General features: G+C 42.5%; 1 protein-coding gene across 1 annotated transcript in view; it reads right to left on the bottom strand.

Annotated features, from left to right (window-relative positions):
* eIF4B (eukaryotic translation initiation factor 4B) overlaps window positions 1–12,939 on the bottom strand; it is a 184,144-nt gene that overhangs the window by 16,154 nt on the left and 155,051 nt on the right. The gene's annotated exons all lie outside the window — the stretch shown is intronic.

Raw genomic sequence — 12,939 nt, 5'->3', positions numbered from 1 at the left:
GGCCATGTACAAGGGAAAGCCGGAATCTCACTCACGCCCACAGTGACAATATGTAAGAAACAATATCAACCGCAACGATGGAAAAAGCGTATCGAATCGGTGCCAGAATAAGCGTGGAACATTTAGTAGAACAGAATATTTATATTTTTTTATTTTTTTGCTTAAATAATTTTGCTGTATCCGACCCATAATCATACCCTTTTTTATAGAGCCTAACTCGTTTGTTGCCATCATGTTTTGCGAGACAACATTACTTTATTTTGACTTCGAGAGATTGGTTTGTGAGTACCCATATTGTCTTGCTTGTCTGCTTTATAAAAGAAAGCGTATGAATAATTAATCTACATAACTATTTATCTATCGCGATGAAAGCTTCCGAAACATTCTTTCTAAATTTACCTCTTTTTGCTTAGTCTTTGTATTCAAACTTTATTAAAGATCTAGTAGTTAAAACAAATTAATTTCAACTGATTAGAATTTAAGAAAACCAGTAGGAGTAAAGATTTAGGTTAAGTAGACGGTAAGGAGAAAGAATGAAGGAAAGAATGAATATCAGAGTAAAAAGGTACTGGATTTTTATCTGAAGAACAGATTAATTTTTTTATTTTGATTATATTTTTATGGGCACCTGAGCTAAACGATTTCTCTTTATATGGGTAAAGAAAATTCAAATGCTGGTTTCACAACAATCCAAATAATGAATTCCCTACGGATATCTAAGTGGAACGCTTATGGCATTTCGGAGCATAAATTTTGGTTAGCTCAATTCCTACTCGACAATTATATCGACATAATGCTTTAGAAACACACAAATCATATAGACGATAAAGCACATGGAGGGACTGGAATCCTAATCAGAAGCCGTATTAAGCACCTCTATCATAACCCATTTTCTTAAAAACTACATACAGGCCACATCGATAAATATACAACCTAGCCACCGTATACTGCTCCCCTCGCTTCACTATAACGAAAGATGAGTTAATGTAGTTTTTTAAATCACGGGGAGACAACTTCATAGCAGCAGAAGACTACAATTCCAAGCACACACGCTGGGGTTCTCGTCTCGTATCTCCAAAAGGCAAACAGCTCTATAATGTAATTATCAAAGCCAAGAACAAGCTCTACTATGCTTCTTCTGGCACTCCAACATACTGACCGGCAGATCCGAAGAAACTATCCAAAAATCATTCCCAAAAATCTGATAAACGCCGAATGCTTTTTGGATCTTTCATCTGATTACTCGCCTGTCCTGTTTATTCTACACCAGTGGGGGGCGAAACGCACACATGTTTGAAATTTTAGTGTATGCGTATCAGAGAAAAACACAATGAGTGCAGAGCATTCACTGAGCTAAAAACGTAGTTTTTTATTTTGTTTTTCGTTAATTCAAAAGTTGGAATGGTCACTAAAATAGTGTATTTTGTTTTAAAGAAAGCTTTGCAAGCAACAGTTCTTAAAAAAATGAAAAACTACGCTTTCTATGCAGAAAACTTTTTCCAACCCAATTTCTGCGAAAATTTGTCTCAGTGGAAACATTTTGATTTTTAAGTTTTGGCTGTCAAATAAGTTAAAACGAGAGCAGATCAGAGAGCTTCTAAAAAATTTTAAAGTGCTCAAACTTTCAGTGTGCCGGCAGCGCTGCGGAAGAATTTCCTATCCTATGCACGCAAGCTATGTAAAATGAGAGTTTGCCCCCCACTGTTCTACACCCACATCCAGGAACATTGAAAAAATCATTAAAATTGACCTTATGGAAAACCAATAGGGTTAAGGGGTTATATACCTTCTTTGTCGTTGAAAAAGAGGAAAGTTCGAATTTTTTTTTAGGTATGTAGCAATTAATTAATTACACGGATGTTTTAATTTTTTGATAGTACACTTTATTAACTATTACATTATTACACATTATAATGTTTGTGCAAAATTTGGTGGAAAAATATTAAATAGTTTTCAAAGGGTGGCTGTTTCCCTTAGAGGCTTTTTTTTTAGAGCCTTGCGGTGACAGTTCCCCAGGTCGAACAGGTCAACTGAAACCATAAAAGTAAAAAAAGTTTAGTGTTTATTAGTTTAGTGTAATTCCTTGTGCATGAACGATCGATTTAAAAATTTTTTTTAAGCATACGGGAACGTTTTATGCTAAAAATTAACTTTTTGGTCTCTAGAAATTTCATTAAAAAATTCATTTCGTCAAAAAAAAAGTTTGTGCGTGAAAAGTTTAAGCACAGAAGAATTTCATTACGAACATTTTCCGCCAATCCATGTCACCGCAAAGTCATTTTTCAAGAAACACCATTTCGAGATATTCGCGTTTAAGGTTTCAAGTTCAGTTCAAGGCCGCGACGAGGCGCGCGGTTAGGAGCGCTGTAAAGCAATAAAAAAATTTTCGGTATTTTGAAAATAAAAAAGGTATAAAACCCCTTAAGTACGGAAAGTATATTAGCTCACACATTAAGTTCTCACCTCAACGATGAAGCCAACGTAGATAGCTTTGTTAATTCACTGGTGTCTGTACTCGTCTCTGCATCTCGAACTTTAAAACCCTAAACTATAAATACACAATGCAACCAAAAGAAGATAAATCTACAAATCGAACAGCTCGTCCTTGAAAAGCGACGCTTACGTCGAGAGTGGAAATTCCACAGATCGCAATCTGCTCAGCATAGCTCAATACATGCACTAAAATAGTGCCTCACCCCAGCTTACTAAAGCTGTACGGCAAAAAGAAGCATATGTCCAGCGCCGCTACTTACAGAAATTGTTAACTTATAGCACAAAACACTCAATATGGAGAGCTCACCTAACTCTGAGCTTACCGAAAGAAACCGTGATGCCTATAAAAAATCATGAGCGCACAGCGATGCAGCCGATGAGCCAAACACCTTAAAAAATTGTTCCAAGCAAATTCTGCCACCCACATGCGCTTAGAGTCTTACCTTTACGACAGAAAATTTGCTGTGAGGTGCAACACTGCTATTTCTGATGATTTCACTATTGAAGATGGAGTTTATCAAGGTTGGCCCTAGCAACATTATATGTCCTCTACACAGCGGACATCCCGACAAGCACATGACTCACAACATCTACGTTTGGTGTTGATACAGCTATGCCGATTCACCCAAATGCGCAACTAGCTCTTTATCTGGTCGACGTTGAAAAATGGTTGTCAGATTAGCAAATTAAAGTAAACAAACAAAAATCCACGTTACGTTCAAATTGAACAGGCAAAACGCTTACGTGGCATTCTGGAAGTAAAATTGTCTCTCAAGGATATGGATTTGCCCTACTGGCGGAGGTTGAGGAAAACCAACCAGCGCAAGACACAGCAAAAAAACCAAAGCCCCTTCAATCTATATCAGGGAGAAAAGTTCGAGTGCCATGGTCAACCGTTGATCGTTGAACAGTGACAACTTTTATGTTGTTCCGCTTATCAAAGGGAACAACCATGAATCAAAAGTTTAGACCAAGACTCCCGAGCACTTCCGAATCGTGTCCAAATGCTCAGAAAAAATGTTACACGTAATAGCTAAAAAGCAACAAGGGCCTACAATTTGTATTAATTTAAAAATAGCGACAATAATCATTATTTACGGTCCCTACCTACAAATGGATGTAGGAAGGGAATCGAACGCGATTTTACCGCCGCGGAAATAAAAACCGCCCATAAAAAAAAGGGCTTCGCCGCCAAGAATGTTATTAACATTCTAAATAAAGACAAAAAGCCACAGTCCCACATACTGGTCAACCGACTCACGCAAGCTCCCATACCTTATTGATTTTGCGGTGACAAAAAACATACCTGGCAATCTAATAAGTGCCAACGCAGTCTCGTTCTTATCATCAGACCACTCCGACAGCTTGTGCTTTTAACGCTTCTTCAAAGCCCAGAAATAACCAAACACTCCTTCAGCCTTACGTCGCCAAAAACGAACTGGCTAGCCCCGGAGCTTTACATGGAATCGGACATCGACTACATTACGAGCGCCCTGAACGAAATCTCTACTCCTCATGGTAAGGAAGTAGACCGAACAAATACTACAAATCTAATCAGCAAATTGAACAGCTCGAGAACAGCGAGAAAATTGACGCACGCGTCGTAATTGGCAAAACAACAGATCCCCAGCTTCAAAGCAACGTCTAAAGGAAGCAACATGATCGCTCGACCAGGCTCTTCACCAACAGCAAGAAAATGCACATCTGAGGTACATCCAGTACATCCATTTCGCCAACAAGCACAAAGTACCTCTTGTGGAGGGCCCACCCAATACTTAGCGCCCCAAGTGAAACGACCACCCCGATTAGAAACTCTTCGGGATGCTGGGCTCGCAGCGACGAAGACCGAGCTGAAATATTCGCTACACATCTCCAAAGTGTCTTCCAGCCAAACCCAGCCTCAAATTCATTCCTCCTGCCAGTAGTTCAGCTAGAGGCTACCCCTCAGCCAACTACACCTTTATTCCGGCCGAACGAAATCGAAAAAGTCATAAGAGGGCTAAGACCAAAAAAGGCTCCCTTGGTGACCTACTGACGCCAAGAAGCTGATCGAACTTCCAAAATGCGCTATAGAGGTCGTCTGCAAACTATTTAATGGAATCATTAATCTTGGTTATTTCCCAATTACCGAAGCCTGGAAAAGACCACACAATTTCGTCATGATACAGACCATTAAGAAAAGATTAAAGAAATAATAGCAACGTCTAAAAAAAAAAAATTGTTTTTGGCCGATTGTCACTGAATAGTGAAGTACAAGAAATTATAGTTAATTTGGTGCAAGATACAGATACTGATAGTCTCAGATCAATTTTTTTTTTGGCATGCGATAGGGCAACATCCAAAATATAAAAAATTGAGTGAAATAAAATCTCCGGCGGCACCTCAAAGAAAACAAAATTTTCGGTATTAACGATCCTGCAAAATCTATTGAACGGATCGTTTTGAAATTTTGCACAGTATTTATCTACTAAATTCTTGAGTAACATTGTCGAGTTTCTATTTTTGTTTAATTTTTTAAGGCACTTGAAAATCAAAAACCCTTATTTTTGAGAAAAAACGTCGAGACATTTGATGCTCTAAAAATAATATATTTAAAAAAAAATTGTTTATCTGGTCGAATATAACACAAAACACATATAACACAATATTTGTAACCCCTAAAAAAATTGATTTATAAAAAAACAAAAACCGGAACCGGAACTTTTGTGCGCATAAAAATTCCCAATCGCGATATTTAAAACCGATTTTAAAATTTCCGACCCAGAGGGCTCGCAAGGTTGAATTAAATTTTTTCCAAATTCAACCCTTTTTTTTATAAAATTTATCTTGTCTTATTTAGGATTAATGTATCTGTATTAATGTTTTTTTAAAGCTGTTCAACCATTGAACCCTATTATATATACAAATTCTTAAGTTAGAGTTTCAAGGGATCGGACCCATGGAATAAGAGACTAACAGCATGGTCTAAAACCGAGCCCCTGCAGCCTAACACAAACACATACATAAGTGGTGCGCTTATCGCTCTTGAGAAAGGGTCGCATAGCATGTCAGCGTGCAGTGCGTTGATAAGTAGTTTTAAATAGATTTAAGATTTTGAGGTATCCTACTTATAAGAGAACTTTACAAAATAAATTCAGTTTCCAAAAGGAACTCATTGAAATAAGACCCTTTATTTGGGGCTCCTCTTAACAATTGCTTTGCTTTTATTTATTGAATCTACTCTTAATTTTGAGACTAACAATAAGTTGACGAATCTTAACATTCAAATTTAACTAACAGTATACTAACACTGCATTCTGGTTGCGCGTTCTTTAGATCGGTCGCTGGGTGGGTAAGTCATTGCGACGAAGGCGTTGCTCAACCTTGGTTGCTCAATTTTGTTAGACCTCTCGCCAGTTGGTTAGGGTGCACCGAGAGCTTGGTTAAGTACTTTACCTTCTGTTCTGCGATCACTTCTTTGACTGGTGAAATGTTTAAGTGGCGGTGTATGTTTTCGTTGCGAACGTACCATGGTGCCCCGCTGATTGTTCTCAAGTTCTTCGACTGAACTCTCTGAACTATGTCAATGTTTCTATTGCTGGCGTTCCCCTATAACTGGGAGCCGTACATCCATATAGGTTTTAGTACCGAGTTGTACAACAGGACTTTATGTTCAAGGCTAAGAGGTGACCGAGCATTGATAAGCCAATGAAGGCTGCTGGCTTTTAGCCTTAGGTGTGTTCTTTTGGCTTCAATGTGCCGGCGCCATGTGAGTCTTCTGTCGAGATGTACTCCTAGGTATGTTACTTCGTTTGCTTGTAGGAGTAGAGTGTTCCTGTTCAGAGTAAACGTAACGTGCTTGCATTTTACTTCGTTCACTTTAATTCGCCAATCTGATAGCCATTTTTCAACATCGACGATATGTAGAGCTAGCTTTGCAGTTGCTTGAATCGGGCATTTTGTGCGGCTAAGAATAGCTGTGTCATCGGCAAACGTAGATGTTGTTAGTCGTGTGCTTGTCGGGATGTCTGCTGTATAGACATATAATATTGGCCCCAGCACGCTACCTTGAGGAACTCCAGCTCCAACAGTGTAATCATCAGATATAGCAGTGTAGCACCTCACAACAAATTTTCTGTCTTAAAGGTAAGATTCTAAAATATTGTGGGTGCTGTAGGGGAGCATTGTGTAGATCTTGTACATTAGACCTTTTAGCCAGACTCTATCAAATGCTTGAGAGACATCTAAAAATATGGCAGTACAGTACTCTCGTTTTTCGAACGAGTTCCGAATTTCTAATGTAATCCGGTTGACCTGCTCAATGTGACGGGATTTTTTCCTGGAGTTTAGATAGGCAAGAGGGTAGGCTTGTAGGTCTATACGACGTGTGGTCTTTCCCCGGCTTTGCTATCATTATTATAATTGACTTTTTCCATATCACTGGAAAATGGCCAAGTTTTGGGATGGCATTAAAGAGCTGGGTGAGAGGGCAACGGCGCAGTATGGGAGCTCAATGATCATTTTGGGAGTTATGAGGTCGCAGCCCGGGAATTTTTTCGAATTCAGTTGTCTTTTGATGATGTTAACGATTTCGTTTGATCGAAACTCAATTGGCTTAATTGGTTGAGGCTGGGGGTCATATGTTAAAATAGGCCAAGTAAACGTATTGGTGGCAGGATTAGGTTGGAAGACATTTTTAAGGTGTTTGGCAAACGTGCTGGCTCTGTCTGCGTCGCTGCGCGCTCACCTGCCTGTGGAATTTCTAATAGGCATAACGGTTTCTTTCGCTGAGCTCAGAATTGGGTGAGCTCTCCATAGCAAACGTGGACAAACGTTTCTTCTTGCTGTAGAGCTTGATCAAGTTGACGTGAGGCATGTTTAAAGCTTTGCTTGGCAGATTGCGATCTGTGGAATTGCCATTCTCGACTTAAGCGTCGCTTTTCGAGGACGAGCTGTTCGATTTGTAGATTTGTCTTCTTTTGAATGCATTGTGTGTTTATATTTGAAGGTGTTGAAACTCGAGCTGCAGAGACGAGTACAGACTCCAGTGAATTAACAAAACTGTATACGTTGGCTCCGTCGCTGAGGTGAGGAATTAGCTCAATGTGTAAGCTAAAATACTTCCTGTACTTAACCCAGTTGGTTTTATGTGAGGTCAGTTTTGATGATTGATTCAATGTTCCTGGGTGTCGGAGTAGAGTAAAAAGGACAGGCGAGTGATCAGATGAAAGATCCGAAAGGCATTCGGCGCTTATCAGATTTTTAGGAATGTTTTTGGTAATCGCAAAGTCTATTAAATCGGGAAGTTTCTTTGGGTCTGGCGGCCAGTATGTTGGAGTGCCAGATGAAACATAGTCTAGCTTGTTCTAAGCTTTGATGATTGCATTATAGAGCTGCTTTCCTTTTGGGGTCACGTAACGAGATCCCCAGTGTATGTGCTTGGCATTGTAGTCTCCTGCTGCTATGAAGTGGTCTCCGCGTGAGTTGAAAAACTGCATAAACTCATCTTCGGCTATGGTGAAGCGTGGGGAGCAGTATACGGCGGCTAGAGTGTCATGAAGGGTTGCCTAATTTAGGCATTCTCCCTTGAGCGACGTTCATTTTCAAGTCCTCTTAAGTCGCCCTGTGTATAAGCTATTGGGCTTACCCAGTCCATTGCTCCTGTGAGCTATACATGAATTCCACAAGCTCCTCCGGATCTGGTAGCTATCCGACGATGGCACGATATCTCCTACAATTGTACAAAATGTGCTCTGGGTCCTCGTATGCTCCTGGGCAGTTGGGGCACACTGGACTTTCGTCGTGTCCGAATCTATGGAGGTATTTTCTGTACCCCCTGTAAGAAACTGGGTAAGCTGGTAACTAACCTGACCGTTGTTTCTTCCGATCCACTCCTGGATTTTTGTGATTAGCCTGTGCGTCCATCTACCTTTGGCCGTTGAATCCCACGTCTCCTGCCATGAGGATAATGCCGCTTGTCGGGCTGACCTCTTGAAGGCCTCTCGGGATGAATTCCTTCCCTGTTGCCGATTGGATGCGTAGATTTCCTCCGCTTTATTAGCCAGAATATCAATGGGAATCATTCCGGCTAGAACGAGGGCGGCTTCCTCGGATATGGTTCTAAATCCGGGGCCGCTAGTCGGTATCAATTGGAGTCGGTATCAAGTTTATCAATTGGAATCATTCCGGCTAGAACGGGGGCGACTTCCTCGGATATGGTTCTAAAGCCGGATATGACGCGTAGGGCCGCCAGTCGGTACGATGCCCCTAGCTTTTTTTTAAGCCCCTGTTGTCTTCTGACTGACGCAGCCCATATCGGCGCTGCGTACAGCAAGACCGACGTGACGACACTGGCTAAAAGACGTCTCCTGCCTTCCTTTGGGCCTCCCACGTTTGGCAGCATCCCTGAGAGTGCTCCTTGGATCCTTGCAGCTTTTATGGTGGAGTACTCCACGTGCGCTCCGTAGGACATCCTGTTGTCCAGCATTACCCCTAGGTATTTAATTTGCCTTTTTTGACGTGATGAAGCAGTTGCCCACCTGGATGGTAATGTACTCCACCTTCTTCCCTTCTGAATCAGAAGAGAACTGATTCAGTTTTATGTGCTGCTAGGTCCAGTCCAGAGTCAGACATCCAGGTTGAAATTCTCCGTATTGCTTCACTCGCATTGTTTTCCACGTCCTTGGATCCTTCGGCAGCACGAGCAGCGCCAGGTAGTCAGCGAAGCCGATGAGTTTACATCCCGTCGGTAGTTTGATCCTGAGTACTTCATCGTACATGATGATCCAAAGAAGTGGCCCGAGGACCGATTCTTGCGGCACCCCCGCAGTCGCCTCATAAGATTTTGGTCCTTCGTCCGTGTCGTTCAGCAGTATCCTATCTGAAAGGTAGCCGGATAATATTAGTTGTAGGTATCTAGGAGTGCCTGCCAAGAACAAGGCTCGTTGGATGCGTGTCCAATTAGCCGAGTTGATGTTGCGTTGCGGATGTCTAGTGTTACCATCGCGCAATACTCCTTTTCTCCCCATTTCCACCGAGTTCCCACGATGGCTGCTTCCGCCGTGTCGGTCACGGCTTTGATGGCGTCCACCGTGGAGCCCTCCTTAGGGAAGCCGTACTGGCTGACCGAGAGCGTAACTTTGGCCTCAGCGAATTTCGATCGCTTTGGCGATCTTGAGGACTTTCCCTACCGTGTCTAGGAGACATATGGGCCTGAATCCTGATGGGTCGTCTGTCGCCTTTTGTTCCCTTTCGGCAGCAGAATGAGGTTCTGCCTCTTCCACTTTTTTGGAAAAGTGCCGTGCTGAAGACACTTCTTGAAGGTCTCAGCGACGACCTCCGGTATCTCCTGCATGGCCTGCCTCAGGACGGAATTTGGCACTCCGTCTGGTCCTAGAGTCTTTCCAGCCTTAATCTTTTTTGCGTAGCCTCGGATCTTTTCCTCCGTAACTGGCGTAAACGGCTCCCCATCATCTGCTGGTATCTCTCCCTCTCCGGGTGCTTCGGGAACAGAGCCTCCACTTTTTTCCTTAATAGGGTAGGGCATGTTGGTCTAAGGTGTTAAGGCTGTGCCCCATGGGTCCATCTCCGCCTCGTCACAGATTTTTTTAAAGCATTCACGTTTGCTTGCTTTTATTGCCAGTTTCAAGGCCCTCTTAGCTGCCTTGAACTCCTCCGTTCGGGTGGTTAGGTCCTTTGAGCCTCTTGCCCTTTGGAAGCGTCTTCTTGCCCGCAGCAGGCGGTCCTTAGTTGCTGAATGTCCTGGTTCCACCAGTATACTGATGCTCCTCTTCTGCTAAGTTTCCTCCTAGGCATGGCACTGTCGCTAGCATGTGCTAGTGATCCTGAGAGTTCCTCCGCTGGTCCCTCCGGGGAGGATGATGAAGTCCGGTCCAGCGTCTGCAGGGTTACCGAGAGTGCTTCTCGATCGAAACGCGTGTCCTTCCATTTCGGTCCTGTCACCTTAAGAATCCGTTTCCTACTTACCCCTCCAAATGTGAAGTGTATTGCCTGGTGGTCGCTGAAATTAAAAGTGTCGCTGACCTCCCAGTTGCACCTCCTTATTAGTGCGCTGCTAACGAAGGTGATGTCGATAATAGATCCACGCCCTGCCTTGCTGTATGTCAGCTTTTGGCCTCTATTGGCCAAAACCACGTCCAGTGCCACAAAGAGTTCCAGGAGACTGATGCCCCTCTCGTTCGGTGCTCGGCTTCTCCACTCCAGGGACCAGGCGTTGAAGTCCCATCCAATGACTACCGGCGATCTGCTTCTTGCATCAGCAACCAAGCTTCCTAGCATCCTCAGGTAGCGCAAGATTTCCCATCTTGGCGGGGCGTAGCAGCTGTAAAATGGAACCCCAATTATTTTGGCCCGGACAAAACCTTCGCTGGATGTCCTTATGTCAAGACATAAGGCTCCCCAAGGGGAGCCCTCTCCGTTGACCACAGAGCAGCTCCCTTGCATCTGCTTGCCAGCCATCCGTTTCCTGGGATAATCCTATATGGTTCCGAGATGAGGAGTACCTGTGTCTGCTCGTCTCTGACCGCCTGCCTAAGCATCGACTAAGCCTCGCAAGGGTTAAGGTTGAGCTGGGTGCACTTCATTAGCTGTTCCTTTGTGAGAGGGCGCTCCTGAACATCAGACATTTCCCACTTCCTGTTATGTGTCCCGCTTCCTTTCCGGCGTTGCTGCAGAACGCACACTTTGGTTCTTCCGCGCAGTCTTTTGCCATATGGCCGTCCTTGCCACATCTCCTACACATTCGTGAGCGGTCGATGGCGCTCTAACATTGTTTCGCCATGTGCCCAAACTCGAGGCATCTGAAGCACTCCATGAGTCTTTACCTAGTCTGCACCGCACCTAGCCTACCTTCAACCAGCCTATCTTCATTGCTTTCCGAGCACACGCTGCAAGCCGTCTAATTATGGCTGTCTGCGTCTGGCCAAAAGCTTTCCTTTTTATACCCTTGCAGAGGGTATTATAATTTGTGTGTAATTTGGTCAAAAGTGTGCAACGCAGTGAAGGAGACATCTCCGACATCTCTTAGAGTTAGAAAGCTGGAATTTAATACAGATTCTATTTTTAGTCAGTTGATCCAACCTACCAAATTTCATTAGGATCGGCCGACTATATCCCATAGCTGCCATATAACTGAACGATCGAAAATGGTATTTGGTAGAAATATCAACTTTCGTATTTTTGAAGATAGAAGTTTGGGACTTTTTTTTAGATTTTGTATTGTAATAAATTGGATTATATATTCCTATTCCCATAAGGATTGGCCAACTATATCCGATGTTTGCGATATATATCCGGTTTTAACTGCAAGGGTATATAAGCTTCGGCTCCGCCCGAAGTTAGCTTTCCTTTCTTGTTTTTTTTTTTTTGTTACCGGTCATTTAGAATTTGGAAATGGCTTGTACATCAATACGAGCATCAGCTAGAATTCCTGTATTCATCATAAAGCTTAGAGGCCCAGACGACCGAGGGGCGCTCAAGAAACGATTTGTTAGAATATATAAAGCTATTTGTAATTTATTAAGCTAGGAGGAGTTAGTAAGGAAATTTAAAAATCTATGTTTTAAATTTGAGGGACAGGAAAGAGATGGTATAGAGTAGAGACCATTGTAGTTCGAACCTCTAAGTGAAAAAGTTAGGAAATTCTTTTGTACGGATTCTATGCGGTTCTTATGTACTCCATATTGTCCTTGCCACATCTCCTACACATTCGTGAGCGGTCGATGGCGCTCTAACATTGTTTCGCCATGTGCCCAAACTCGAGGCATCTGAAGCACTCCATGAGTCTTTACCTAGTCTGCACCGCACCTAGCCTACCTTCAACCAGCCTATCTTCATTGCTTTCCGAGCACACGCTGCAAGCCGTCTAATTATGGCTGTCTGCGTCTGGCCAAAAGCTTTCCTTTTTATACCCTTGCAGAGGGTATTATAATTTGTGTGTAATTTGGTCAAAAGTGTGCAACGCAGTGAAGGAGACATCTCCGACATCTCTTAGAGTTAGAAAGCTGGAATTTAATACAGATTCTATTTTTAGTCAGTTGATCCAACCTACCAAATTTCATTAGGATCGGCCGACTATATCCCATAGCTGCCATATAACTGAACGATCGAAAATGGTATTTGGTAGAAATATCAACTTTCGTATTTTTGAAGATAGAAGTTTGGGACTTTTTTTTAGATTTTGTATTGTAATAAATTGGATTATATATTCATATTCCCATAAGGATCGGCCAACTATATCCGATGTTTGCGATATATATCCAGTTTAAACTGCAAGGGTATATAAACTTCGGCTCCGCCCGAAGTTAGCTTTCCTTTCTTGTTTTATTTCATTTTTCGTTATTCAAAAGTTTGAGTGGGAACTAAAATAGTGTATTTTATTTTAAAGACATCTTTTGTAGCAACATTTCTTAAACAAATGAAAAACTACGCTTCCCTATCTACATTATC

This window comes from Drosophila bipectinata, chromosome 3L, assembly GCF_030179905.1.
Source record: "Drosophila bipectinata strain 14024-0381.07 chromosome 3L, DbipHiC1v2, whole genome shotgun sequence".
Classification (NCBI taxonomy): Eukaryota; Metazoa; Arthropoda; class Insecta; order Diptera; family Drosophilidae; genus Drosophila; species Drosophila bipectinata.
The sequence above is the reverse complement of the archived record's forward strand: the minus strand, read 5'-3'. Positions and strand labels throughout refer to the sequence as shown.